The sequence below is a fragment of the Vigna unguiculata genome, chromosome 2 (assembly GCF_037176805.1).
Source record: "Vigna unguiculata cultivar grain cowpea cultivar isolate G323 ecotype 2 chromosome 2, ASM3717680v1, whole genome shotgun sequence".
Taxonomy (NCBI): domain Eukaryota; kingdom Viridiplantae; phylum Streptophyta; class Magnoliopsida; order Fabales; family Fabaceae; genus Vigna; species Vigna unguiculata.
The window spans coordinates 14,310,451-14,337,772 of record NC_140793.1 but is presented as its reverse complement, the minus strand read 5'-3'; the positions used below and the strand labels follow the sequence as shown (position 1 = coordinate 14,337,772).

At 38.0% G+C, this 27,322-nt stretch overlaps 1 pseudogene; it reads right to left on the bottom strand.

The window, feature by feature from the left end:
* LOC146888344 (uncharacterized) overlaps positions 1 to 26,094 on the bottom strand; it is a 55,289-nt pseudogene extending 29,195 nt beyond the window's left edge.
* Between the last annotated feature and the right edge of the window lie 1,228 nt (positions 26,095 to 27,322).

The window sequence follows — 27,322 nt, the reverse complement described above, 5'->3', positions numbered from 1 at the left end:
TCCCAAAGTAACAAGGCAAGGCTAACACTCAAAATCCATCAAAGGATTGAAGAAAATACTTTTAAAAACTTGTGCAAAACCTTTCAAATGCAAGACAAGTGATTTGGCCACAACACCCTAAGAGTTTCAAGAAAAGAAAACTAGTAAGACAAAACAAAGAATACCTAGTGACAAGCAAGAAAAGCACAAAAAGAAGGAAAGCTAAACTCTAAAGAAGAAAAGTTTGAGACAAAACTTTTAACAAGACTAAAACAAGAAAAACACATTTTAAAGACTCTATGGAAAGTACTTGACAAGCATCTTCAAGTCTTAAATCATGCATGCACCAAGAAAGATCATAACCAAGTTAAAATATGGAACTAATTAGCCAATATCACCCAATTCTCAAGTATGAAAACAAGTGGCATAACATCTAGTGAAAAACACACTTTTAGTTCACAAAGGAGTAAGGTTGCTCTCGGTTTTTAGGCAAAAATTGGTGCAAAATTTTCTTCTTTCACAACTAGTTTCATAAAATGGTGAGAAAGAGTTTTAGGTGGCTAGGACACTTAGTTCCTCAAGTTTTAGGCCAAAATCAATTTCATGGAGCTTACATCAAGCAAGACAAAAAGTGAAAGCAAGATTCAAATACTTGGAAAAACAAGAATAAGAAAACTTCAAGTTAACATATGACATATAACTCAAGCAAAAGTTAGGCACCTTTAAAGACTCAACATGACATACACAAAGACACAAACATGTAGCTATCATGCATTTAAACTCATGGATTTGAGGCTCATACACTAAGGATCCAAAGACATGTTATCCAACCACTTTTAGGAGCTTAAAGAGGTGCAAAAACCATAGCCAAACTGCCACAACAAAACCTGAAAACGCTGATTCACGTATTCTTGGAAGATCTGACCTTTGCTCACTAATTTTATCATAACTTTCTCCACAGAACTCCAAATGCGTTGGTTCTTTTTTTCCTGGAAACTAGCCTCAAAGAGCTTTCTTTTGACACAAAAAACTTAATTTTTTACCGCTGAGTTGGTGCAGTTTAATGTTTTAAAATCGTCAGGTTATCTTTCAGCACTATTTTTATGTGTAATGGAAGTGGATTTGAACCATACAAAGATAGCTACAACAACACAAGGTTAGCACATGAAAAACACCATATTCAAGATAACCTAGGCTCTAGATACAAAATGATGACGGATTATCTTGTTCCATTTTAAGATTATTGAATATGGTGTGAGTTGACTAAGAAAGGTAAGTGAAATCCCCACTGGACGTTAAGATAGCAAGTAGATGTGAAGGTACCTTTCACAAAGGTCAAGAGAGGAAAATGACGGATTGATTCAAATGAAAAGGAAATGGAAAACACATAAACCATAGAAAACCGAGAACAATTAAAGAAAGAAGAAAACATAAAATGGAAAGGAAAGAAATGGTAAAAATGTGAGAAGCACGTCACTACAAGTCTAGGCTAGAAACCATGGCAACCTTGAAGATGAGTGGATGTGTGCCGCTACTTGCGATCCAAGATAAGGCTTAAAAGTATTCACTCCCAAGGGACGAAACTCTCACAAATGGTTGAGACACAAGAGTGTTTTTACTTCAAAATGTTCAACCCCTTTTACATGTCTAGGAGCACCCCTTATATAGAAGAGTTTAGGGGCCTCTAAGCAAATAAAAGATACCTAAGGATGTCTCTACAAAAGCCTAACCCTAGCTTCTAGATACTAGGACAAATAAGGTTACAAAAATGAGAGACAAAAGAGTCAACTATGGTGTGTGCAAGACTAATTTCGTTCTAGCACAAAAGGAGACAAAGAATGTCTCTCATATGTCTCAAAAAAATGGCCAAAGTTTGCTAAAAACAAAGGAGACCAAAGGTACATAGGTACATTTGTTTTATGCCTTTTACTTTATGCTTTATGCCTTTGCTTTACTCTCTCATCCACATCATTTATGCTCCCTAATCACCATGCGCCACCTAGCATTGCTTTTTTACTCCTAATTAACCTACGAAGCAAATAAACATAAATTAACATGTTGGGTTAAGTCAAGTCAACTATATTCAACAAGTCAAACCTAGTCCAAGGTCAACAAGTCAACTAAAGTTGATTCAACTAAGTCAACTTAGGGAATCAAAAATAACAAACAGAAATGAAAGAGATGAAGGGTTAGTGAACTTCCTTTCTCAACATGCTTAGTCTTCTTAAGCATGTGCCTCCATTCTTAGTTGGGGTCAATCGTTCATCATGGGTCCTATGTTATAGGTCAAATTTGATGGTCGAGTTTACTAGTCAGATTTACAAGACAAATTTAAACATTGAGGTGGTAGTTCCTCATTAGGGTCGTTTGATAGAGGGTCGAATTTTACCGGTGAGTTTACGGGTCTCGTTTAATTGTTGAGTTTTGTTTTACTTTTCAAACTGATTTTACGGATAGGATTTATGAATCGTATTTTACAACTCAAATAGGTTAGTCAAGTTTACGGGTCAAGTTTATAGGTTGTGATTTTGGCCTATATTTTACGCGGTCGAATTTTATGTCGATTTTACCAGTGATTTTTTCGGTTCGAGTTTATGGTCAAATTTACGGGTCAAATGTATGTGTTGTGTTTGTGGGTCGAGTTTATGGAATATGTTTACGAGCTGAGTTTACGGGTGTTATTTCAGCACACATTTTACGAGGTTGAATTTTATGTCGATTTTACAGATTGATTTTTGGTTTGAGTTTTCAGTGTAATATATGGATAGATTATACGTGTTGTGTTTATGGGACCGAGTTTGCAATTCAAGTTTTCAGGTCGAGTTTACGGATCAACTGTACGAGTCGAGTTTACTGGTCGTTTTTTCGAGTTCGGTTTGCAGATCCAGTTCACAAGTCGATTTTACCAAAGAATGTATGGGTCTAGTTTATGGACGATATGAGTTGGGTTTACAAATCGAGATTACGGGTCTTGTTTTATAGGTAAAAATTTGATGGTTGAGTTTACTTGTCGGATTTACAGGATGAGTTTAAACATCGAGGTTGCAGTTTATTATTAGGGTTGTGTGATATAGGGTCGAATTTTAACGTTTATTAAACGACCCATGTTTTCTTTTTGACTTTACGGTTGAATTTACAGGTCTGTTATAGGAGTTGTGTTTATAAGACAAGTTTATGATCGACTTTATTAGATAGGTTTGCAAGCCTAGTTTACGCGTCAAGATTTCAGGCCGAGTTTACGAGTCAAGTTTATAGGCGGACTTTACTTATCCTGTTTAATAGTCGTATTTAATTATTGAGTTTCATTTTACTTTTCGAACCGAGCTTACGGATCGAGTTTACGAATCGTGTTTTATAGGTCAAATAGGTTTGTCAAGTTTACGGGTCGAGTTTATGGGTTCTGATTATGCTTGAATTTATGGGTGAAATGTATGTGCTATGTTTGTGGGTTGAGTTTATGGAATATGTTTACGAGCCGAGTTTACGGGTGTTATTTTAGCACACATTTTACGAGGTTGAATTTTATGTCGATTTTACGGGTTGTGTTTTTGTTTTGAGTTTTCAGTCTAATATATGGATAGATTATACGTGTTGTGTTTATGGGTTGAGTTTATGGGATAGGTTTTGATGAGTCCATCTTCAAGAGTAAGGAAGCCAAGGAGAAGCCATGCGGAATTGATGAAGCTTCCATGGAGAAGGATGAAGGTGCGGAAGTTAGAAAATGAGAGGAAAAGTGGTGCGGCAAGGGTGTTTGGAGAAGCTCTTAGGCTAGGTCTTCACATCTTCCTTGGCCCATGTAAAGTTCATCTTGGGCCTTGTATGTGCATTGGAGGCCCATTCCCCTTGTATCCTCCTAACCATTGCTCTTGTTGTGGGTCCCTTGGTTAGAGGCATCTCATCATCCCCTCCCTCTTGAGAAGGATTTGTCCTCAAATTTGAAATTTCTGCCTCAACATCTGTACCACCTGCAAAAGGTATTAAGTCAGCAACATTAAAGGTGGCATGTGCATCATATTCTTCAGGAAACTCTAGCCTATATGCATTATCATTGACCCTTTTCAACACTTTAAAGGGACCATCACCTCGTGGGCTAAGTTTAGACTTCCTTTTCTTAGGAAATCTATCTTTTCTAAGGTGTAGCCACACCCAATCCCCTTCTTCAAAAATCATTTCCTTCTTCCCCTTATTGTTGTACTTAGCATACCTTTCAGTTTGTTGCTAGATTTGTCTTTTAATCCTCTCATGCATTTTCTTAACAAAATCAGATTTTGCCACCCCTTCTTTATGAATGAAATCAAAAGATGTAGGAAGTGGTAACAAATCCATAGGAGTGAGAGGATTAAATCCATAAACAACTTCAAATGGAGAGATCTTAGTAGTCCTATGAACTACTCTATTATAGGCAAACTCAATATGGGGAATGTATTCATCCCAAGATTAATGGTTCCTTTCAAAATTGCCCTTAGCATAGTAGACAGAGATTTGTTAACAACTTCAGTTTGCCCATCATTTTGTGGGTAACATGAAGTAGAGAAATTAAGTTTAGTTCCTAGCCTTGACAAAAGAGTGTTCCAAAAATGGCTAAGGAACTTAGTATCTCTATTAGAAACTATGGTGCATGGTATACCATGAAGCTTGACCACATCTCTAAAGAAAAGCTGAGCAATGTTGCTAGCATCATCCACTTTGTGGCAGGGTATAAAGTGTGTCATTTTGCTAAAACGATCTACCACCACAAAAATGGAATCAAAACCCCTTTGTGTTCTTATGAGTCCTAAGACAAAATCCATACTTATATCTTCCCAAGGGGCTGAAGTAACAGGCAAAGGGGTGTATAATCCATGAGGCATTATTTTAGACTTAGATTGTAAGCATGAAATACATCTATTACAATGTCTTTGGACATCCTTCCTCATATGGGGCCAAAAGAATTTCTCTTTTAAAAGACCTAGGGTTTTTTCTACCCCAAAATGACCCATTAATCACCCTTCATGTGTTTCTTGAACAAGGAGTTTTCTCTATGAACCTTAGGGAATACAAATTTTTCCTTCTTTAAACAAATAACCCTCATTCACATAGAAACCTCCTTGAGGTCTTTCCATACATTCAACATAAGTAGAGAAAAACTCAGAATCTTGATTATACATTTCTGGAATGTGATCAAATCCAAGAATTTGGGCTCCCAATTTTGTAAACAAAGTGTGCCTTCTAGACAAGGCATCAACCACCACATTACTTTTTCCCTTCTTGTACTTTATCACATAAGGAAATTGTTCCAAGAATTCCATCCACTTAGCATGTCTTTTATTCAGCTTGTGTTGACTCTTCAAATATTTTAGCGACTCATGGTCACTATGAATGACAAACTCTTTGGACACAAGGTAGTGTTCCCAAGTTTGAAGGGCCCTTAACTAAGGCATACAATTCCTTATCATAGGTGGGATAGTTGAGGGAGGCACCATGAAGTTTTTCACTGAAATAAGCAATTGGGTGCCTTCCTTGCAACAACACAGCACATATTCCTACACTGGATGCATCACAGTCTAGCTCAAAGGTTTTTGAAAACTTTGGTAAAGCTAGAATGGGTGCATTGGTGAGCTTTTCCTTGAGTTGCTGAAAAGAAGACTCTTATTTTTCACTCCAATTAAAAGATACATCTTTCTTGACAAGTTCATTGAGGGGTGAAGCCAAAGTAGAGAAGTTAGGAACAAACCTCCTATAAAAGCTTGCCAAACCATGGAAGCTCCTAACCTCTTCAACATTTTTAGGAGTAGGCCATTCTTGGATGGCCTTTATTTTTGTAAGGTCAACATGGACCCCATTTTTATTTACTACAAAACCTAAGAAAATAACACTATCTACACAAAAAGTGCATTTCTCTGTATTTGCAAACAAACTATTTACCGTAAGGATGGTAAGGACAGACCTCAGATAGTCTATGTGCTCATGTAAGCTCTTGCTATAGATCAAAATGTCATCAAAGTAGACAACCACAAACTTTCCTATGCACTCTCTAAGAACGTGATTCATTAGCCTCATGAATGTGCTAGGTGCATTAGTAAGCCCAAAGGGCATCACCAACTACTCATATAATCCAAATTTGGTCTTAAAAGCGATTTTCCACTCATCACCTTCTTTGATTCTTATTTGGCTTTACAATCACAACACATTCTCCATTTCCCATCCTTTTTAGGTACTAACAAAATAGGCACAACACAAGGGCTAAAGATCTTTTGAACCCAACCCTTCTCCAACAACTCTTGGACTTGAGACTCTATCTCCTTTGTTTCTTGAGGATTTGTCCTATATGCTGGTTTATTTGGTAGACTAGCCCCAAGCACTAAATCTATTTCATGTTCAATTCCTCTAAAGGGAGGAAGCCCATCAGGCCAGTCCTTAGGGAATATATCCTCAAACTCTTTCAAAAGATTTTCAATTTTAGGAGGTAGATTCTTAAGCTCAAAAGCTTTGGCAGTACATGTGAGTGTTCCTTTACACAGCAGGAGGCATGAAGGTTGTTCAACATTGAGAACTTGATTTAAAGATTTAATGGTTAAAATGTTCTTATTTTGAATGACCTTGGGAGAAGGAACACTAATCTCTCCCGCCTCAGATTCATCTTTATTTAGCTTTTGGAATTTTGGAGGACTTTTTTTTTTGTGCTCATCTTTCTCTTGAAGTTGATCCTCAGCCACTTGTGATGGCAAAAGAGGATGAAGAACAAACTTTTTAGCCTTGTGAGTAAAGGTAATCTCGTTGGTGAGACCATTGTGCATGGTTTTTTTATCAAATTGCCAAGGTCTCCCCAATAAGATATGACAAGCTTCCATAGGTACTACATCACATAACACATTATCTTCATATTTCCCTATGGAAAACTTGACCTTTACTTGATGATTAACTGCCGAATCCCCATCTTAATTAAGCCAATGAAGTTTGTAAGGTTTTGGATGAGGTAAGACAGTCAAAGATAGTTTGTCAACCAACCTAGTATTACAGCAGTTACAACACGAGCCACTATCCACAATTAGAGAACAAGTGTTATCCAAAATTTTACACCTTGTGTGAAATATGTTCTCTCTTTGTGTAAGTGCTTGTGGACTAGGTTGATTGTTGAGGATCCTTCTAACTATTAAAAGGTCCCCATCACAAGGGTGAGCATCTTCTATATTAGACTCATTGGATTCCTCACTTCCACTCTCACTTTCAGTTTTATCTTGGTTGCTATATCTATCAACACCCCTAAGAATTATGGTCTTTTTGGTGGGGCATTGAGATGCTATGTGACGTCTACCAAGACATTTGAAACATTTTATTTCACTTGTGTGAGTGTGTGATGATGCACTCCCCTCTTTACCTTTTCCTAGATTCCTAGGTGGCTCCTCCTTTTTCTCTTCTTTCTTAAAATCTTTCTTAACATAACAGTTAGTTTGAGCTTAATTTCTTTTTGAAAAAGATTTTCTCAAATTTTATTGTTCTACCTTAATGCATATTTGTACCAAATCATTCAAATCTTGGTAAGGTAGAAGCTCAACTCTATTTCTTATATCAAGGTTTAAGCCACTTAAGAATCTAGAAATGGTTATGTGATGGAGGATTATCTTGTTTTCTTTTAGAGTTATGAATATGGTGAAGTTGTTTAAGAAACCTTTTTGAAAATTCCCACTGGACATTAAGATAGCAAGCTATCTAGATGTGAAGGTTCATTTCTCAATCTCATGAAAGGAAGAAGAGAGTTGGATTCAACCTTAAACTCACACGGCATTAACAACACTTAAAGAACCAAAATGAAAGAAGAAACATTAAAAATGGAAAGCATAGAAGATAAAGCATGGAAGAAGCACGCCACTAATAGGGGGGATCTAAGCCAACCAAGCCCTAGAGATGAGTGATGGTGTCGCCACTTGCAAGCAAGATAAGGCAAAGGTGAGTTCACTTCTAGGAAGGAGAGCTCACGAAAATTTAATGGTTGAAACACAATAGTTTAGAAACAAAATGATCAACCCTTTTACAAGACAAGGAGCACCCTTTAAAAAGGAGTTCATACGGGTCCTTTAGCAAATACAAAAACATGAAAAAGGATTAACTAGCAAACCCTAAACCTAATGTGAGAGTGAGTCTTGGCCAAGTGGAGGGAGATGATTGGTAGAGGCATTCCCATGAGGATTCTAGGCCAAAAGAGGAAGGATACCAAGTGACCTTCTAAGGCATAAACCGCAAAGGCAAAAGGAGACAAGGTACATGTCTACTTTTACTTTTGCTTTATGCTTTTTGCTTTCCTCTCTCTTCCCCTTCATCCAAGTGCTCCAATCACCAAGTGCCACCTTGCCATGCTCTACTTTCTCTTAATTACGTACAAAACAAGACAAACAAGGATTAGCATGTTAGTTTATGTTAATCTAATCTTGGTCAAAGGTCAACTTTGGATCAAAGTCAACAAGTCAACCAAAATAAGTCAACTAGAAACCAACTTAGGGAATTGAAACTAAAGTAATGCAAAACAAAGATAAAGGTGATGGAATAGAAGACTCTCCTCCAGACATGCTTCTAGTGATCCTTCTTGAGGGAGCTTCTAAGGAGGTGGTCACGCCTTCATCACATGAGACACATTCTTTGTCTTCTTTTATGTTAGAACGAAATTAGCCTTGCACACACCATAGTTAACTCTTTTGTCTCTCATTTTTGGTAACCTTATTTGACCTAGTTTCTAGAAGCTAGGGTTAGGTTTTTGTAGAGACATCCTTAGGGATTTTTTATTTGCTTAGAGTCCCCTAAACTCTTCTATATAAGGGGTGCTCTTAGACATGTAAAAGGGTTGAACATTTTGAAGTAAAAACACTCTTGTGTTTCAACCATTAGTGAGAGTTTCCTCGCTTGGGAGTGAATACTTTTAAGCCTTATCTTGCATAGCAAGTGGCGGCACACATCCACTCATCTTCAAGGTTGTCATGGCTTCTAGCCTAGCCTTCTAGTGGTGTGCTTCTCACATTCTTACCATTTCTTTCCTTTCCATTTTATTTTTTCTTCTTCCTTTAATTGTTCTTGGTTTTCTATGGTTTATGTGTGTTCCATTTCCTTTTTGTTTTCAATCAATCCATGATCTTCTTCTCTTGAGCTTTGTGAAAGGAACCTTCACATCTAGATAACTTGCTATCTTATTGTCCAGTGGGCATTTCACCTAGCTTTCTTAATCAACTCACACCATATTCAATAATCTTAAAATGGAACAAGATAATCCTTCATCAAAAATTACCACAACATAACCTGAAAACGTTGTTGTTCGTATTCTCGGCAACTCTGACCTTTGCTCACTGATGAAGGATTATCTTGTTTCCTTTTAGAGTTATGAATATGGTGAAGTTGTTTAAGAAAGCTTTTTGAAAATTCCCACTGGACATTAAGATAGCATGCTATCTAGATGTGAAGGTTCATTTCTCAAGCTCATGAAAGGAAGAAGAGAGTTGGATTCAAGCTTAAACACACACGGCCATAACAACACTAAAGAGAAAAATGAAAGAAGAAACAATAAAAATGGAAAGCATAGAAGATGAAGAATGGAAGAAGCACGCCACTCATAGGGGGGGATCTAAGCCAACCAAGCCCTAGAGATAAGTGATGGTGCCACCACTTGCAAGCAAGATAAGGCAAAGGTGAGTTCACCTCTAGGAAGGAGAGCTCACGAAAATTGGTGGTTGAATGCACAAAGTTTATAACAAAATGATCAACCCTTTTACAAGACAAGGAGCACCCTTTAAATAGGAGTTCATAGGGGTCCTTTAGCAAATACAAAAACATGAAAAAGGATTAACTAGCAAACCCTAAACCTAATGTGAGAGTGAGTCTTGGCCATGTGAAGGGAGATGATTGGTGGAGGCATTCCCATGAGGATTCTAGGCTAAAAGAGGAAGGAGACCAAGTGACCTTCTAAGGCATAAACCACAAAGGCAAAAGGAGACAAGGTACATGTCTACTTTTGATTTTGCTTTATGCTTTTTGCTTTCCTCTCTCTTCCACTTCATCCAAGTGCTCCAATCACCAAGTGCCACCTAGCCATGCTCTACTTTCTCTTAATTACCTACAAAACAAGACAAACAAGGATTAACATGTTGGTTTAAGTTAATCTAATCTTGGTCAAAGGTCAACTTTGGATCAAAGTTAACAAGTCAACCAAAATAAATCAACTAGAAACCAACTTAGGGAATTCAAACTAAAGTAATGCAAAACAAAGATAAAGGTGATGGAATAGAAGACTCCCCTCTAGACATGCTTCTAGTGATCCTTCTTAATGGAGCTTCTAAGGAGGTGGTCATGCCTTCATCATCCTCCCCTTCTTGGAGAGAATTCGACCACGAATTCTTAAACCCTACATCAAAAGGAGAAAGGTCACAAACATTAAATGAGTTACTTATGTTGTAGCTTGGGGGTAAGTCTAACTCATAAGCATTGTTGTTAATTCTCCTAATGACTTGAAAGGGGCCATCCCCTCTAGGGAGGAGCTTAGACTTCCTTTGAGTAGGGAATCTCTCCTTTCTCAAGTGAAGCCAAACCCAATCTCCCTCTTGGAAGTTGACTTCCTTTCTTCCCTTATTACCATCCTCTTGTTGTTTCTTAACTCTCCTCTCAATGGTTTCCTTAACTTGTGAATGCAAGTCTTGGATGTACTTGGCTTTAGTCTCACCATCTTGGCAAGTCCATGCCTCATGAGTGGGTAGGGGAAGGAGGTCTAAGGGAGTTAGGGGATTGAACCCATACACAATCTCAAAAGGGGAATGAGAAGTAGTGGAATGCACAACCCTATTGTAGGCAAACTCTATGTGGGGAAGAAGTTCCTCCCACTCTCTAATGTTTTGCACTACCATACATCTTAGCATTTGCCCTAGGGTTCTATTAACCACCTCGGTTTGGCCATCACTTTGGGGATGACAAGTGGTGGAGAAAAGAAGCTTGGTGCCAAGTTTACCCCACAAGGTTCTCCAAAAATGGCTTAGGAACTTGGAGTCCCTATCACTTACAATGGACCTAGGTAGGCCATGTAGTCTTACCACTTCCTTGAAGAAAAGATTTGTAATATAAGTTGCATCATCAATCTTATGGCAAGGAATGAAATGGGCCATCTTAGAGAACCTATCCACCACTACAAAAATGGAATCCCTACCTTTTTTGGTCCTTGGGAGACCTAAGACAAAATCCATAGAAATGTCAACCCAAGGCTTGGAAGGGATAGGCAAGCGGGTGTAAAGACCATGGGGTTGGACTCTAGACTTGGCTTTCATGCATGCTATGCAACCTTTGCAATGCCTATCTACATGCTTCCTCATGTGAGGTCAATAGAAGTGTTCTTTCAAGACTTCCAAAGTCTTGTTTGGCCCAAAATGCCCCATTAATCCTCCCTCATGTGCCTCTCTAATGAGTGAGGCTCTTAAGGAACCTTGGGGAATGCAAAGTCTCTTACCTTTGAAAAGATATTGATTGAGAAGGTAAAAGTCTTTGTAAGCCCCTTGGTGGCACTCACTAAGAATGGGGGAGAAATCAACATCCTTTGGATACAATTCCTTAATATGATCAAAACTAAGAAATTTAGTTTCAACAATGGAAAAGAGGGAATGCCTTCTTGAAAGTGCATCCGCCACAATGTTAGCCTTTCCTTGCTTATGTTTGATCACATATGGGAATTGTTCTAAGAACTCTACCCACCTAGCATGTCTCTTGTTTAACTTGCCTTGGCTTTTCAAAAATTTGAGTGACTCATGATCACTATGTATCACAAACTCCTTTGAAAGAAGATAGTGTTGCCAAGTTTGCAAAGTTCTCACAAGAGCATAAAGCTCTTTGTCATAGGTGGAGTAGTTGATGTGACTCCCCTTGAGTTTCTCACTAAAATAAGCTATGGGGTGCCCTTCTTGGAGAAGCACGGCCCCAATGCCTACATTGGATGCATCACACTCAATTTCAAAAGTTTTGGAGAAGTTAGGGAGGGCTAAGAGTGGTGCATTGATCAATTTTTGTTTTAAAGTTTCAAAAGCCTTTTCTTGATCTTTGCCCCACTTATAGGCCACACCTTTCTTGACCAATTCATTGAGAGGGGCAGCTATGGTGCTAAAGTTTGGCACAAACCTCTTATAGAAACTAGCTAACCCATGGAAAGACCTAAGCTCACTTACATTCTTTGGGGGAGGCCAATCCTTGATTGCCATCACTTTTTCTTGGTCCACATGGACCCCATGTTGATTTATTTTGAAACCTAGGAAGATCACATGATCCATCCCAAACACACATTTCTCCATGTTAGCATACAAGGATGCCTTCCTTAAGGTTTCTAACACACTCCTTAAATGATGCAAGTGGTCATCTTGAGACATACTATAAATGAGAATGTCATCAAAGTATACCACAACAAACTTCCCTAAGAACTCTCTAAGAACATGGTGCATGAGTCTCATGAATGTACTAGGTGCATTGGTCAAGCCAAAAGGCATATAACCACTCATATAATCCAAAGGCAAAAGGAGACAAGGTACATGTCTACTTTTGCTTTTGCTTTATGCTTTTTGCTTTCCTCTCTCTTCCACTTCATCCAAGTGCTCCAATCACCAAGTGCCACCTAGCCATGCTCTACTTTCTCTTAATTACCTACAAAACAAGACAAACAAGGATTAACATGTTGGTTTAAGTTAATCTAATCTTGGTCAAAGGTCAACTTTGGATCAAAGTTAACAAGTCAACCAAAATAAATCAACTAGAAACCAACTTAGGGAATTCAAACTAAAGTAATGCAAAACAAAGATAAAGGTGATGGAATAGAAGACTCCCCTCTAGACATGCTTCTAGTGATCCTTCTTGATGGAGCTTCTAAGGAGGTGGTCATGCCTTCATCACTCACTCATTTGATCATAACTCTCTCCACAGAACTCCAAATGCGTTAATTCTCTTTTTGTAGGAAACTAGACTCACAGAGCTTTCTTTTGATATAAAGAACGTTACTTTTGGACCACTGAGATATTTCCAAATTGTTTTTCAAAAACGCATACGTTGCTGCCAACATTGTTTTTATGTGGACCATTCAAAGATAGAACATGTAAACACCATATTCAAGGACAACCAAAGCTCTAGATACCAAATGATGAAGGATTATCTTGTTTTCTTTTAGACTTATGAATATGGTGAAGTTGTTTAAGAAAACCTTTTGAAAATTCCTACTGGACATTAAGATAGCAAGCTATCTAGATGTGAAGGTTCATTTCTCAAGCTCATGAAAGGAAGAAGAGAGTTGGATTCAAGCTTAAACTCACACGGCATTAACAACACTTAAAAGAACCAAAATAAAAGAAGAAACATTAAAAATGGAAAGCATAGAAGATGAAGCATGGAAGAGGCACGCCACTCATAGGCGGTATCTAAGCCAACCACGCCCTAGAGATGAGTGATGGTGCCACCACTTGCAAGCAAGATGGAGAGCTCACGAAAATTTAATGGTTGAAACACAATAGTTTAGAAACAAAATGATCAACCCTTTTATAGGACAAGGAGAACCCTTTAAATAGGAGTTCATAGGGGTCCTTTAGCAAATACAAAAACATGAAAAAGGATTAACTAGCAAACCCTAAACCTAATGTGAGAGTGAGTCTTGGCCAAGTGAAGGGAGATGATTGGTGGAGGCATTCCTATAAGGATTCTAGGCCAAAAGAGACAAGGTACATGTCTACTTTTGCTTTTGCTTTATGCTTTTTGTTTTCCTCTCTCTTCCACTTCATCCAAGTGCTCCAATTACCAAGTGCCACCTAGCCATGCTCTACTTTCTCTTAATTACCTACAAAACAAGACAAACAAGGTTTAGCATGTTAGTTTAAGTTAATCTAATCTTGGTCAAAGGTCAACTTTGGATCAAAGTCAACAAGTCAACCAAAATAAGTCAACTAGAAACCAACTTAGGGAATTCAAACTAAAGTAATGCAAAACAAAGATAAAGGTGATGGAATAGAAGACTCCCCTCTAGACATGCTTCTAGTGATCCTTCTTGAGGGAGCTTCTAAGGAGGTGGTCACGCCTTCATCATCATGGACTCTTCCTCAATTATTCCCTCCCTCATTATAAGTAACTCCATTTTTTGTCTATATTCTTCCACAGACATATTTCTTTGTTGGAGTCTTTGGAGCTTGTTCATGAGCTCCCTGTTGTAGTAGTAGGGAATGTGTCTCCTCCTAAGGGCTGACTTAAGATCATTCCAATATTCAATTGAAGGTCCATTACTTCTTAGCCTTTCTTGGACTATAGAAGTCCACCAATACATAACATACCCTTGAAAGCGTATGGTAGCAAGAGGCACTTTTCTTTCTTCACTAACTTGATGGCAAGCAAAGAGTTGCTCAACCTTCATCTCCCAATCCAAATAAGCTTCAACATCATCCTTGCCTTGAAAGTGAGGCTAGTCTACTTTAACTTCTTTAGGAGTAGGGTCTTTTCCTTGTCTCCTAATGGGGGAAGGTTGTTGATAATATTCTCCTCATCTTAGTCCTTCCTATTCCCCATATATTGAATGATGAAGGATCGTCTCGGATTTTGGGTGAAATTCATCTAAATCGAAAATGGGTATGAACCCTAGAACGAATGGGGAAAATGGAGGACATTGATTTGGGGGTTTTTGCGGAACAGGATGAAATCACGCCACTTGGAGTAGGTTCCAAGATAACTGAGGAAGGTCCACCACTTTGAATCGGAGATTCAAGGATAAGGATAGGTGGTTCTGAGGAGAACCTCGAGACTTGAGAGAAAACTCAAATTTTCATATAACTCAAATCTGCCTACAAATGTGTCTCACAAGGGCTTATATACTATGGGTCGAAACACAAAAATGCCCAACATAACTTAAGGTCCAAAAAAGCCCAAACAAAAACATTACAAAATAAAAATATAAAAGAGTTTCTATTCTACGATCTGAAGCTAATTTGAGATCTCTCTAAAGATCCTAGGCATGATTCCATCATCTGTTTTCTAATCCCTTGTCGGTCCCGAACCACGCCTCCATCATTGCCTCCGGGTTGGAGAAAATTCGACCTCAAATTTTAGCGCTTCATTACCTACAAACAAACACACAAACATAAGTGCTAAGAAGCATGCAAAACCAGAATAGTCTAAAAACATAAATAAAATGTTATTGAAAAAAGATGAGATTGGGATCATGGGAGAGGCCAATCTGTTATTATCAAGGTGCTAAGAGATTGTGCTCTAGGATCAAAGATAAACCTGCAGAACTCGTCAAAGACTTTAACCACAAGTATATTATTCACTGTGAAACAAAAATGAGAACAACCCATAATAATCAGAATAGAAAAAGAGTGTCCCTGAAATCCTTCAGGATTTTCATGATAGGCCAAACACACAATTAGATGATTAAAGGCAGTTCATGTTTGGCCCATGTTGTTGCTGCCTTTTCTATCATATTTTCCTCACCCCATTGCTTATGCCATTGTTCCGTAATGTATAAGTCTTCCCTAGGCATTAAGACAAAAAGAGATGGGTTAGTAAGTGTTCCCAATGAAAATGCAATATCATGATGTGAATGGGAATAACAGTTTAACGCATTATCATCCTCCTTTAAGGATTTCATCTCAACCATGCATGTCAAGGGTGTGAGGAGAGACTCCTTCTCGTGTTTTTCTCTTTGTTCGTCTTCTTCCTTTTCTCTTCGCTCGTTCTCTTCTCACTTCTCTAGCTCTTTCTCTTGTTTGGCTTTTTCCCACATTTCCTTTAGTACTCTTTTTGCATTTTCTCTCTCCCTTTGTGCTTGTTGTCCTTGTTTGACTTCGAGCTTTTTCCTAACACTCCTTTTCACCTCTTTTAAGTATACAATGTAATCTTGGAGTTCCTGAAGAGTCATGTACTTGGCATTCCAATTAGGACATTGATAATTTTCGGGTCCATAACATTCACACTTGGTGCACCTAATAGCACTTGTTTTGTCTTTTGGCAATGATCGTCTATCTTCATGGTTCTCCCTTCTAAGATTCCCAAGTTTGCTATTCAACCTGATAATTCTAGACACAATGAAGTTGTATCTTCTATCAAGGTCGAACGTGTATGGAACATTCTAGAGTGCTCAGAATTCCTAATTCCTACAAGGAATGGGAGAAAACAAGAACTAACACAAAACACAGTAAGTGGTTAGCAAAAGTAATGTGGATAAAATTATCAAATGGGCCTCAGCACTCCTTACGTGTTTACACTCAATTCCACTCATGTTTCACTCTCAAAGTGTATTCACTCGCTCTCAAGTTCGTGCTCAGTTCTTCAAAGAACCGCCAATCAACCCATCCAGAATTCAACATCAAAGTGAAAGACGTAACAAATCTAAGCTCAACTCAGGAGGCCAAGGAAAGGAAAACTCCAAGACAAAACCAAAGATATTTAAAGACAAACTAAAAAAGCACCAAAATCAAGAAAAGGCTAAACCAAAGGGAGTAAATATGTGACAAAACTAGGACTATGACAACGAGAAAAGCACTTTTAAAAACAAGAGTAATCTAAACAGTGTATTTAGAATTACTACTAGAAATGTGAAACAAAATACTCAAGCTAAAATGTGATGATTAATTCAAACTTCCACAAGCAATACTTCCAAAAATTTAGCTCAAGGTACATTGTCCCACAACACAAGAATCCAAAAAAAAAAATTGAACTCAACAAGAAAGTAATAGACAATGGACTCAAGCAAAGCTAGATATTTAAGAAAGGAGACTTATACTCACAAGAATATGGACCCAAAAATAAGCACAATAGGCATCATGTATATGCATCAAAACAACATCCACAACAGCCCAAAAATAAACTCAAAATCACGCCCAAACATATGGAAGGCAGCTGCAAAAACTAAAATAGTCTCATGCTTGTTGTCTAAACCAGCCCAAAATGATGCCCAAACAGCAGCAAACACCATCTCAAAATCATGTCCAAACAGTAAAAGTTAAGTCCCAAAACTGCAGCAAAACTACCTCAAATAGAAGTCCAAACAACATTATACCATCATCACAACAACAACAACATCTTACTTTTCCAGACCTCCACTATGCACTCCTTCGGGTTCTATCTAGGGAGCCTCTACTAGACATATTTAATACACCTCAAGGTTTACAATGGATTGGATGTCCTTTACTGAAAACACATTCAATGGCCACCACATGCTGTTGCTCAATTTTTTTTTATGAAACAATAGTAACACTTGTAGTCTTCAAAGTTAACAAAAATGTCCACCGAAAGCACCACAAAGAAAACCCCAACACACCAACTCTACCAATACTTTTCACGTGGCAGGGCACTCCAACACAAACCAAATCACTGGGAGCAACCAGGTTTTTGGCACCTTCAATCACGCCACCAAAGAGAAGAAACCAACAACACTTGCCTCTTTTGGATTGGTCCAGCTGATACATCAAACCATTTACGTGACAAATCAAAAGAAGATTGCGACCGAGCCAATTCAAAATATTGCAGCTGCTTATTCCAGTTGGATGGTTGTTCCAGCTGTTTTCAAATTCCACCAATTCAATTCCTACAGCGAGATGTTAATTGCACCGAATGGATTAAAGATAAAGGCTGCCACCGAACAAGCACAAAGAAAATGGATTGCAACATGCCAAAGGAAACCAAAAATGCATGCTACCAATGCTTGAGATTTCTTCACCAAAAATGGTTAACTCACGTTTCTACAAGACGCTGCACCGATGGAAAACTAGGAATTGTGGTTGTCAATTATTTTTTTTACTGCATCAAATATGTTGAATTGTGTGGCTACCACAACAAGATTGCCACTGCAGTGTGGAAATGTGGGGTTGCCACTGCAAGTTCTAAAAGAACACAACCACGTGAAGTGCTTTATTTGTCAGCCTTGATCACCCTTTCTACACTATAGGCACTAGAGGCACTGAATGAGACAGTTTGTATCTTCCAATGCTGCACTCCAGAATGTTGCTTCACCAATTGAAGATGCTGCTAGAATCAATTTGCACCAAAATTCCTACCTCCACCACATGAAAATCTGTTTGATTTAGTTTCCTGCACTAAGTGGACCACACAAAGAAACACTACTGCAACAAGAGTTTGGAATGTGCTGTAAGAAAGCTTGATGCCACGTTTTGCATTGCTACAGTCAACAATTATAATGCCACCAAACTATTGCACCGCTTTAGATTAAAAGATTACTACTGCCTATACCCATGTCAATACTTGATGCAACTTTGGATGATTTTAGCAAACAATGTGGACCACGTGCTTGCTGCACTAACGTCAGAAAAAAAAATTTCAATTTCATTCACCACCGAATGAATCAACTTCAATTCTATGATATGCTTCAAGTTGGCTATTACAGCCTACCAATCCCGCCAGCTTCAAAACGACTCTACATCAAATGAGGCTCCAAATGTTTGACTATGCCAACTAATTGGAACATGCCTGAAGCTGCCAAAAAGGAAGGATTATCCGCACCAACTGCACCCTTCAAAAATGGTCTTGTGCTAAGCCACTACTTGAATTGAAGAATTCCCCTTTGAACCAGCTTCTAGATGACAATTCACCAGACCAACACACTCTAAACAACCCTCACAAAAGTATAACAGCAATCAATTTTTTTTTGCTCTACAGCTCTTCAAATTTTTGTTGCTGCATTAAGAAAAGGTCTGCTGAATGACCAAAAGAGCCACCACCTTTTAAAGAGAACTGTAGCACCAATTAAACCATAATTATTTGACCAAAAACTGCCCGCTTACATGAATCAGTTCTAGCTTCAACACATGCTTGTTGCACCGAAAACACATGATAAATCATCCAAAGTGCACCAACGATGCATGTTATGAAGATTGTTCCACCACTTCAAGTAACAACACCTCAAGCTTGACGTTTGCTGCACTTCACTAGCTCACAAAAGGGGGGAGTGGACCAACCTACAAGTAACTCATAATTGAACCAAGGTAAACTGCAACTCCGCCTCCCTTAGTTCTACTGACTTTTGTTAATGGACCCTTCATTGAGTCATTTTGACAAACACCTGGGCCGCTTCAGACTAAAGGCACAAGCTAGCGTAGTTGGTAGTAACAAAACTTCCTTTTGCTATTCTGATCAAGTTGTAAGATGCGCAACTTTACGATTACGAATTTCATGGATTAACTAAAGCCATTGGAATCGAAACATCTACTATTATTGTCGCTTTTGCAATTCTCGTGATAGAACGTTCCTGGTGTTAAACTCTTCGAATTTTCCAAGGAATGAGGTAGACACTAAAATTGCCAAGGATTAGCAAAGCACACAACTAGTGAAATCCCCCTTCTTTGACCTTTAGAGATGTGCACAAACGAACCACGAGAAAACCAAAACAACGAACGAGAGCAACACGACAAAACCTAAAAAGTGGAGAAATTGAGAACGATTATCCGAAACGAATTCAAAAGAGAAATAACCGAGCTCTGATTAACAAATGATGAAGGATCGTCTCGGATTTTTGGTGAAATTCATCTAGAACAAAAATGGGTATGAACCCTAGAACGAATGGGGAAAATGGAGGACGTCGATTTGGGGATTTTTGCAAAACAGGATGAAATCACGCCACTTGGAGGAGGTTCCAAGATAAGTGAGGAAGATCCACCACTTTGAATCGGAAAATCAAGGATAAGGATCCGTGGTTCTGAGGAGAACCTCGAGACTTCAGAGAAAACTCAAATTTTCATATAACTCAAATATGCCTACAAATGTGTCTCACAAGGGCTTATATACTATGGGCCGAAACACAAAAATGCCCAACATAACTTAAGGTCCGAAAAAGCCCAAACAAAAACATTACAAAATAAAAAATATAAAAGAGTTCCTATTCTACGATGTGAAACTAATTTGAGATCTCTCTGAAGATCTGATGAAGGATTATCTTGTTCCTTTTTAACATTATTGAATATGGTGTGAGTTGATTAAGAAAGCAAAGTGAAATCTCCATTGGACATTAAGATAGCAAGCTATCTAGATTTGAATGTTCCTTTCACAAAGCTTAAGAGAAGAAGATGATGGATTGATTCAAAACAAAAAGAAAATGGAAAGTACATAAACCATAGAAAACCAAGAACAATTAAAGGAAGAAGAAAACATAAAATGGAAAGGAATGAAATGGTAAAAATGTGAGAAGCACGGCACTACAAGGCTAGGCTAGAAGCCATGGCAACCTTGAAGATGAATGGATGTGTGCCGCCACTTGCTATGCAAGATAAGGCTTAAAAGTACTCACTCCCAAGGGAGGAAACTCTCATAAATGGTTGAGACACAAGAGTGTTTTTACTTCAAAATGTTCAACCCTTTTACATGTCTAGGAGCACCCCTTATATAGAAGAGTTTAGGGGCCTCTAAGCAAATAAAAGATACCTAAGGATGTCTCTACAAAAACCTAACCCTAGCTTCTAGAAACTAGGTCAAATAAGGTTACAAAAATGAGAGACAAAAGAGCTAACTATGGTGTGTGCAAGGCTAATTTCGTTCTAGCACAAAAGGAGATAAAGAATGTGTCTCATATGTCTCCAAAAAGTGGCCATAGTGTGCTAAAAACAAAGGAGACCAAAGGTACATAAGTACACTTGCTTTATGCCTTTTTTCATTATGCTTTATAACTTTCCTTTACTCTCTCCTCTACATCATTTATGCTCCCCAATCACCATGCGCTACCTAGCATTGTTTTCTTACTCCTAATTAACGTACAAAGCAAATAAACATCGATTAGCATGTTGGCTTAAGTCAAGTCAACTATAGTCAACAAGTCAAACCCAATCAAAGGTCAACAAGTCAACTAAAGTTGATTCAACTAAGTCAACTTTGGGAATCAAAAATAACAAACACAAATGAAAGGGATGAAGGATTAGTGAACTTCCTTTCTAAACATGCTTACTCTTCTTAAGCATGTGACTCCATCCTTAGTTGGGGTCAATCCTTCATCAAGATTCTAGGCATGATTCCATCATTTGTTTTCTAATCCCTTTTTGGTCCTGAACCACGCCTCCATCATTGAAGATCCACTTCTAGACCCTTTGCTAGAATTACTCCTACTTTTTAGCTTATTTTGGATTTTCTCATCTCTTTTCTTTAAAGCTTTGATTTGTTCCTCCAAGAGAGCAATTTAGCCATCTCTTTCCAATTGATCTTTCACCTATCATGAATTTCAACCTCGATTTTAAAAGTCATTTGGTAAATCTGACTAATAAACTTGACCATCAAATTTGACCTACAAAACAGGACCTGTACTCTTGATTTGTAAACCCAACTCATGTGTGATGAAGGATTATCTTGTTCCTTTTTAAGATGATTGAATATGGTGTGAGTTGATTAAGAAAGCTAAGTGAAATCCCCACTGGACATTAAGATAGCAAGCTATCTAGATGTGAAGGTTCCTTTCACAAAGCTCAAGAGAAGAAGATGATGGATTGATTCAAAACAAAAAGGAAATGGAAAACACATAAACCATAGAAAATCAAGAACAATTAAAGGAAGAAGAAAACATAAAATGGAAAGGAAAGTAATGGTAAAAAATGTGAGAAGCACGCCACTACAAGGCTAGGCTAGAAGCCATGGCATCCTTCAAGATGAGTGGATGTGTGCCGCCACTTGCTATGTAAGATAAGGCTTAAAAGTATTCACTCCCAAGGGAGGAAACTCTCACAAATGGTTGAGACACAAGAGTGTTTTAACTTCAAAATGTTCAACCCTTATAAAAGTGTTAGAGGTCCCCTTAAATAGACAAGTCTAGGGACCCCTTAGCAAAACAACTAAGTTAAAGGATTACAAAAGAAACCTAGCATGTTCTAGAAAGTAGGTCATCCTAGGGTGCACATGGGTGAATTTTCGTCCAAGCCATCTAGGTGGCAAGTCTTCATGGCTAAGGCTCCCAAAGGAAGGTTCTAGAACATTCTAGAAGACTTGGTGTCCAAGGCATGTGGGCCTCCCCTTTCTAGATGCTTCTAGAAAGTCTTATTCCTTCTCTCTCTTCCTTAGGACGCCAAGTGTCTCCTATGTGGTCCTCCTCCTTTCTTATTCCTACAAAAGCAAATTAAGGAATTTATTAGCATGTTGGTTTAAGGTTAAGCTAATCTTTTGAGTCAACAAGTCAACCCAAAGTCAAGGTCAACAAGTCAACTCAAAAATAGTCAACCAAGCCAACTTAAAGGAATTTTAAACTAAAGAAAATAAAAGCAAAGGAAGGGATCAAGGAACTCCCTTTCTTCTAAGCATGTGCCATGGGCCATCATCCTTGGTAGGGATAAATCCTTTATCATTCTCCCCTTGTTGGAGAGAATTTGACCTCAAATTCTTGAAGTCTTTGTTGATGGAGCTTGACTTGAGTTGATGAGAACTTTCTTCATCTTTAATGATTTGATCCCTAGTCTTGGAGATGCCCTCTTTCTTTTTAATGCCACTCTCCTTTTCTTGCTTGTGTTTTTGTTCATCTCTCTTTGTTTGGGAAGCGAATGAAGAGTGATGTTGCACCTCTTGCTTTGAAAAACTCTTTTTGTAGGCAAGTAACTCCTTGGTGGAAGCTTGCCCCTTTTCTTTTTCTTTTTCATCTTTTATTTTATTTTTGTCCTCATTTTCTTGTGGAGGTGGGAGAGGTAGGATTGTGAACTTCTTTCCTAGGGAGGAGAAAACATAAGTGTTTGCATGGCCATCATAAACAACTTTTCTATCAAATTGCCATGGCCTACCTAGCAAAATATGGTTGGCTTCCATAGGCACAATGTCACATAATACCTCATCCTTAAAATTGCCAATTGAAAAGTTAATGAGGACTTGTTTAGTTACTTTTATTTCTTCTTCCTTAAGCCATGATAGGTTGTAGGGTTTGACATGAGGAATGGTTTTCAAGCCAAACTTGTCCACCACCCTTGGGCTAGCCATATTTACACAACTTCCACTATCTATGATGAAGTGACATATCTTGTCATTGATAAGGCACCCTCCATGAAAAAGGTTTTGTCTTTGAGAAGGATCAAGTTCTTTGGGAACTTGCCCTAGTTTGTCCATAAACTAGACCCGTAAACTCACCGGTAAAATCGACTCGTGAACTAGATCTGCAAAGTCAACCCGAAAAAACAACCAGTAAACTCGACTCGTACACTTGATCCGTAAACCTGACCTGAATACTCGAATCACAAACTCGGCCTGTAGACCTATCCCATAAACTCAAGCCATAAACAAAACAAGTATAATCTATCCATATATTAGACGAAAACTCAAACCAAAAACACAACCCCTAAAATCGACATAAAATTCGACCTCGTAAAATGTGTGCCGAAACAACACACGTAAACTCGGCCCGTAAACATATTCCATAAACTCGACCCGTAAACACAACGCTTATATTTCACCAGAAAATTTGAGAATAAACTCGAACCGAAAAAATCACAGGTAAAATCGACATAAAATTCGACCCTGTAAAATAACGGCCATACTCACCTCCCATAAACTCGACTCGTAAACTTGACTAAAATATTTGACCTATTCGTAAATTCGATCCATAAACTCGGTTCGAAAAGTAAAAGGAAACTCAAAAGATAAATGAGACCCATAAATGAGACCAGTAAAGTCCGCCTATAAACCTGACCCGTAAACTGGGCATGAAAACTTGACCGGTAAGCACGCCCCATAAACCTATCCAATAAAGTCAATCTTAAACTTGTCTTATAAACACAACCCTACAATAGAGTTGTAAATTCAACCGTAAAGTAAAAAAGAAAGCATGATTCTAAAACAAACCTTAAAATTTGACTCGGTATAACACGATCATAATCACGATTTGCAACCTTTATTTTAAAACTTGTCATGTAAATTTGACTTGTAAAATACACCATCAAATTTGACCTATCAAACAAGACCCGTAATCTCGATTTGTAAACCCAAGCCATATGTCCGAAAACTAGACCCGTAAACTCACTGGTAAAATCAACTCGTGAACTAGATCTGCAAAGTCAATCCAAAAAAACGACCAGTAAACTCGACTCGTATACTTGATCCATAAACTCGACCTGAAAACTCGAATCGCAAACTAGGCCCATAAACCTATCCAATAAACTCAAGCCATAAACAAAAACATGTATAATTTATCCATATATTAGACGAAAACTCAAACCAAAAACACACCCCCTAAAATTGACATAAAATTTGACATCGTAAAATGTGTGCCGAAATAACACACGTAAACTCGGCCCGTAAACATATTTCATAAACTCGACCCATAAACACAATGCATACATTTCACCGGTAAATTCGAGAATAAACTCAAACCGTAAAAATGACTGGTAAAGTTCGCCTATAAACCTGACCAGTAAAGTTCGCCTATAAACCTGACCCGTAAAATGGGCATGAAAACTTGACCCGTAAACACGACCCGTAAACCTATCCAATAAAGTCAATCGTAAACTTGTCTTATAAACACAACCGCTACAATAGAGTTGTAAATTCAACCGTAAAGTAAATAAAAAAACATGAGTCGTAAAACAAACCTTAAAATTTTACCTTGTATAACACGACCCTAATTACGAACTGCAACCTCTATTTTAAAACTAGTCCTGTAAATCTGACTAGTAAACTCGACCATCAAATTTGACCTACATAACAAGACCCGTAATCTCGATTTGTAAACCCAACTCATATGTCTATAAACTAGACTTGTAAACTCACTAGTAAAATTGACCCTTGAACTGGATCTGCAAAGTCAACCCGAAAAAAGGACCACTAAACTCGACTTGTACACTTGTTTTGTAAACTCGACCTGAAAACCCGAATCACAAACTCGGCCCTTAAGCCTATCCCATAAACTCAACCCATAAACACAACACGTATAATCTATCCATATATTAGACTGAAAACTAAATCCAAAAACACAACCCCTAAAATCGACATATAATTCGACATCGTAAAATGTGTGCCGAAATAACACCCGTAAACTCGGCCCGTAGACATATTCCATCAACTCGACCACAAACACAAGGCATACATTTCACCCGCAAATCACCGGTAAAATCAACATAAAATTCGACCCTATAAAATATGAACCATAATCACGACCCGTAAACTTGACTAAACTATTTCACCTTTAAAACACAATTCGTAAATCCGATCCATAAACTCGATTCGTAAATCAAGAATGGAGGCTCCATTGATGGTGTTGGATGCTAAGAAGTCTTCTAATCATTAGAAGGTCTCCTTCATAAGGATAAGCAATTTCCTTAGACTCATCATTAGACTCCTCACTAGAAGTGTCACTCTCACTTTCTTGCTCATCTTGGCTACTATAGTGGTCAACACCCTTTAAGATCATGATCTTTTTGGTGGGGCATTGAGATGCAACATGACCTCTACGAGGACACTTGAAACATTTGATTTCACTAGTGCGAGTGTGTGAAGATGTGTCTTCCCTTGGTTTCTCCTTTTCCTTGAAACTTTTGGAGGGTTCCTCTTTAACTTGCTTACCCTCCCTCTTGAATTCTTTCTTGGTATAAGAGTTAGAGTAGTCATTTCGAAAATTTTTCCTTAGAATTTGTTGCTCTACCTTTATGCAAAGTTGAACCAAGTCATTTAAGTCTTGGTAGGGCAACAATTCTACTCTATCTCTTATCTCAAGACTTAAGCCACTAAGAAACCGAGCATGGTGGTATCCTCAGACTCCCTAATCCCAGCCCTCATCATATATAACTCCATCTTTTGTCTATATTCTTCCACTTTCATTTTATTTTGATGGAGTCTTTGGAGCTTATCCATTAGCTCTCTATGATAATAGGAGGGAATATGTCTTCTTCTAAGGGCTCCTTTGAGGTCATTCCAATATTTGACCTCGGGACTTTGATTGATTCTCCTATCTCTTTCGAGAGCAGTCCACCAATACTTAGCATTGCCCTGAAAGCTAAAGGTAGCTAAAGGTACTTTCCTCTCCTCACTTATTTGATGGCAAGCAAAGAGTTGCTCAACCTTCATTTCCTAATCAAGATAAGCTTCAACATCATATTTCCCATAAAATTGAGGGAGGTTTATTCTAATGGCTCTTGGTTCCCTAGGCTCTCTTCTTTCTCTTCTTAGAGGAGGAGGAGGTTGATAGAAGTTGTCAACTAGTCTACTATCTTCTTCATAGTGTGTGACTAGTGTTGGAGTGTGGGAGTACAAATGTTGACTCCTATTACTCATCCTCTCATGCAACCTTTCCATATTTCTTGTTCCCCTTCTCTCTTCATCAAAAAGTTGATGAAACCTATCTCTTTCTTGTTTTTCCCTTTCCCTTGCAATTATTTCATCTTCCTTCCAACGTAGTAGTGCTCTCAAATCAAAGGCAATTTGTTTCAAACTTATTTCTTCTTCATTTGAAGCACTCATACATTGAGAAGGAGGTTGAGACATTTTTTTTAGAAGACTTTGGTCTTTAAAAGAAAATTTCAAAAAAGAAGTAGATAGCAAAAGCTTTTAGTACTCCTCCAGGAAAGAGAGGTGAATCACTTGGATTGCTTACATACCAAGTCTTTCCTAGCCAAGGGAACTTGAAACTTTTGTATAAAACTTAAATGAAATTAATTCAAAGACTAAGTTGACACACACTAAACTATCAAGAAAATTAAAAATAAGAAAGATTATAAGCTATATGCGGCCTAAGTTTTTGTAGAAGTAGAAGGCACTTGGAACCTTCAAACTTCACCACTAAAAGCGCTTCACTAATGTATAGAAGAGGTTATAGTTTGGAGATGGGATTGAGTACCTAAGACTCCCCCAAGACACCTAACTAGGCCATGAACACAAGAAGGAAAGCATTACAATTTTACAACTTAATTTTAACACAATCAAAGTGCACAAAATGTAAAAGGTCTTCTTGGCTTTGTCTTCTTGGCTTGGTTCTCTTTCGGGACCAGGTACTCCACCTCCTAGGATGCTACCTTAGTAAAATTAGATCACCTCCAAAAAGAAGTATGCACCAAATATAGAAACCAAACCAAAAGAGGTCAAGAAATAAAGCAAGAAAAGCACAAAATTATAATTGCTAAACCAAAAGTGAATAATGCCATGACAAACTCAAAGGATTACCAAAGAAATGACAAACTAGAAATAAGGTAAAGAAACAAGATAAGCACTCAAATGAATTACCTAATGAATGGCACTAGAATGGATGAAAAACAACCAAAATAAGCTAGAAAACTGCACTGAAATTTGATTTTTCACTCACTGCCAGTCCAAAAACGTGAATTCAAGCCTCTGCTTCAGCTATTTTTCATTTGTTTTCATTTCTCAACATTTTTCAATGATTCTTTTTTTCACTTTTTCGTCTATGTCTTAGCTAAAAGAGGCAAAAATTAGA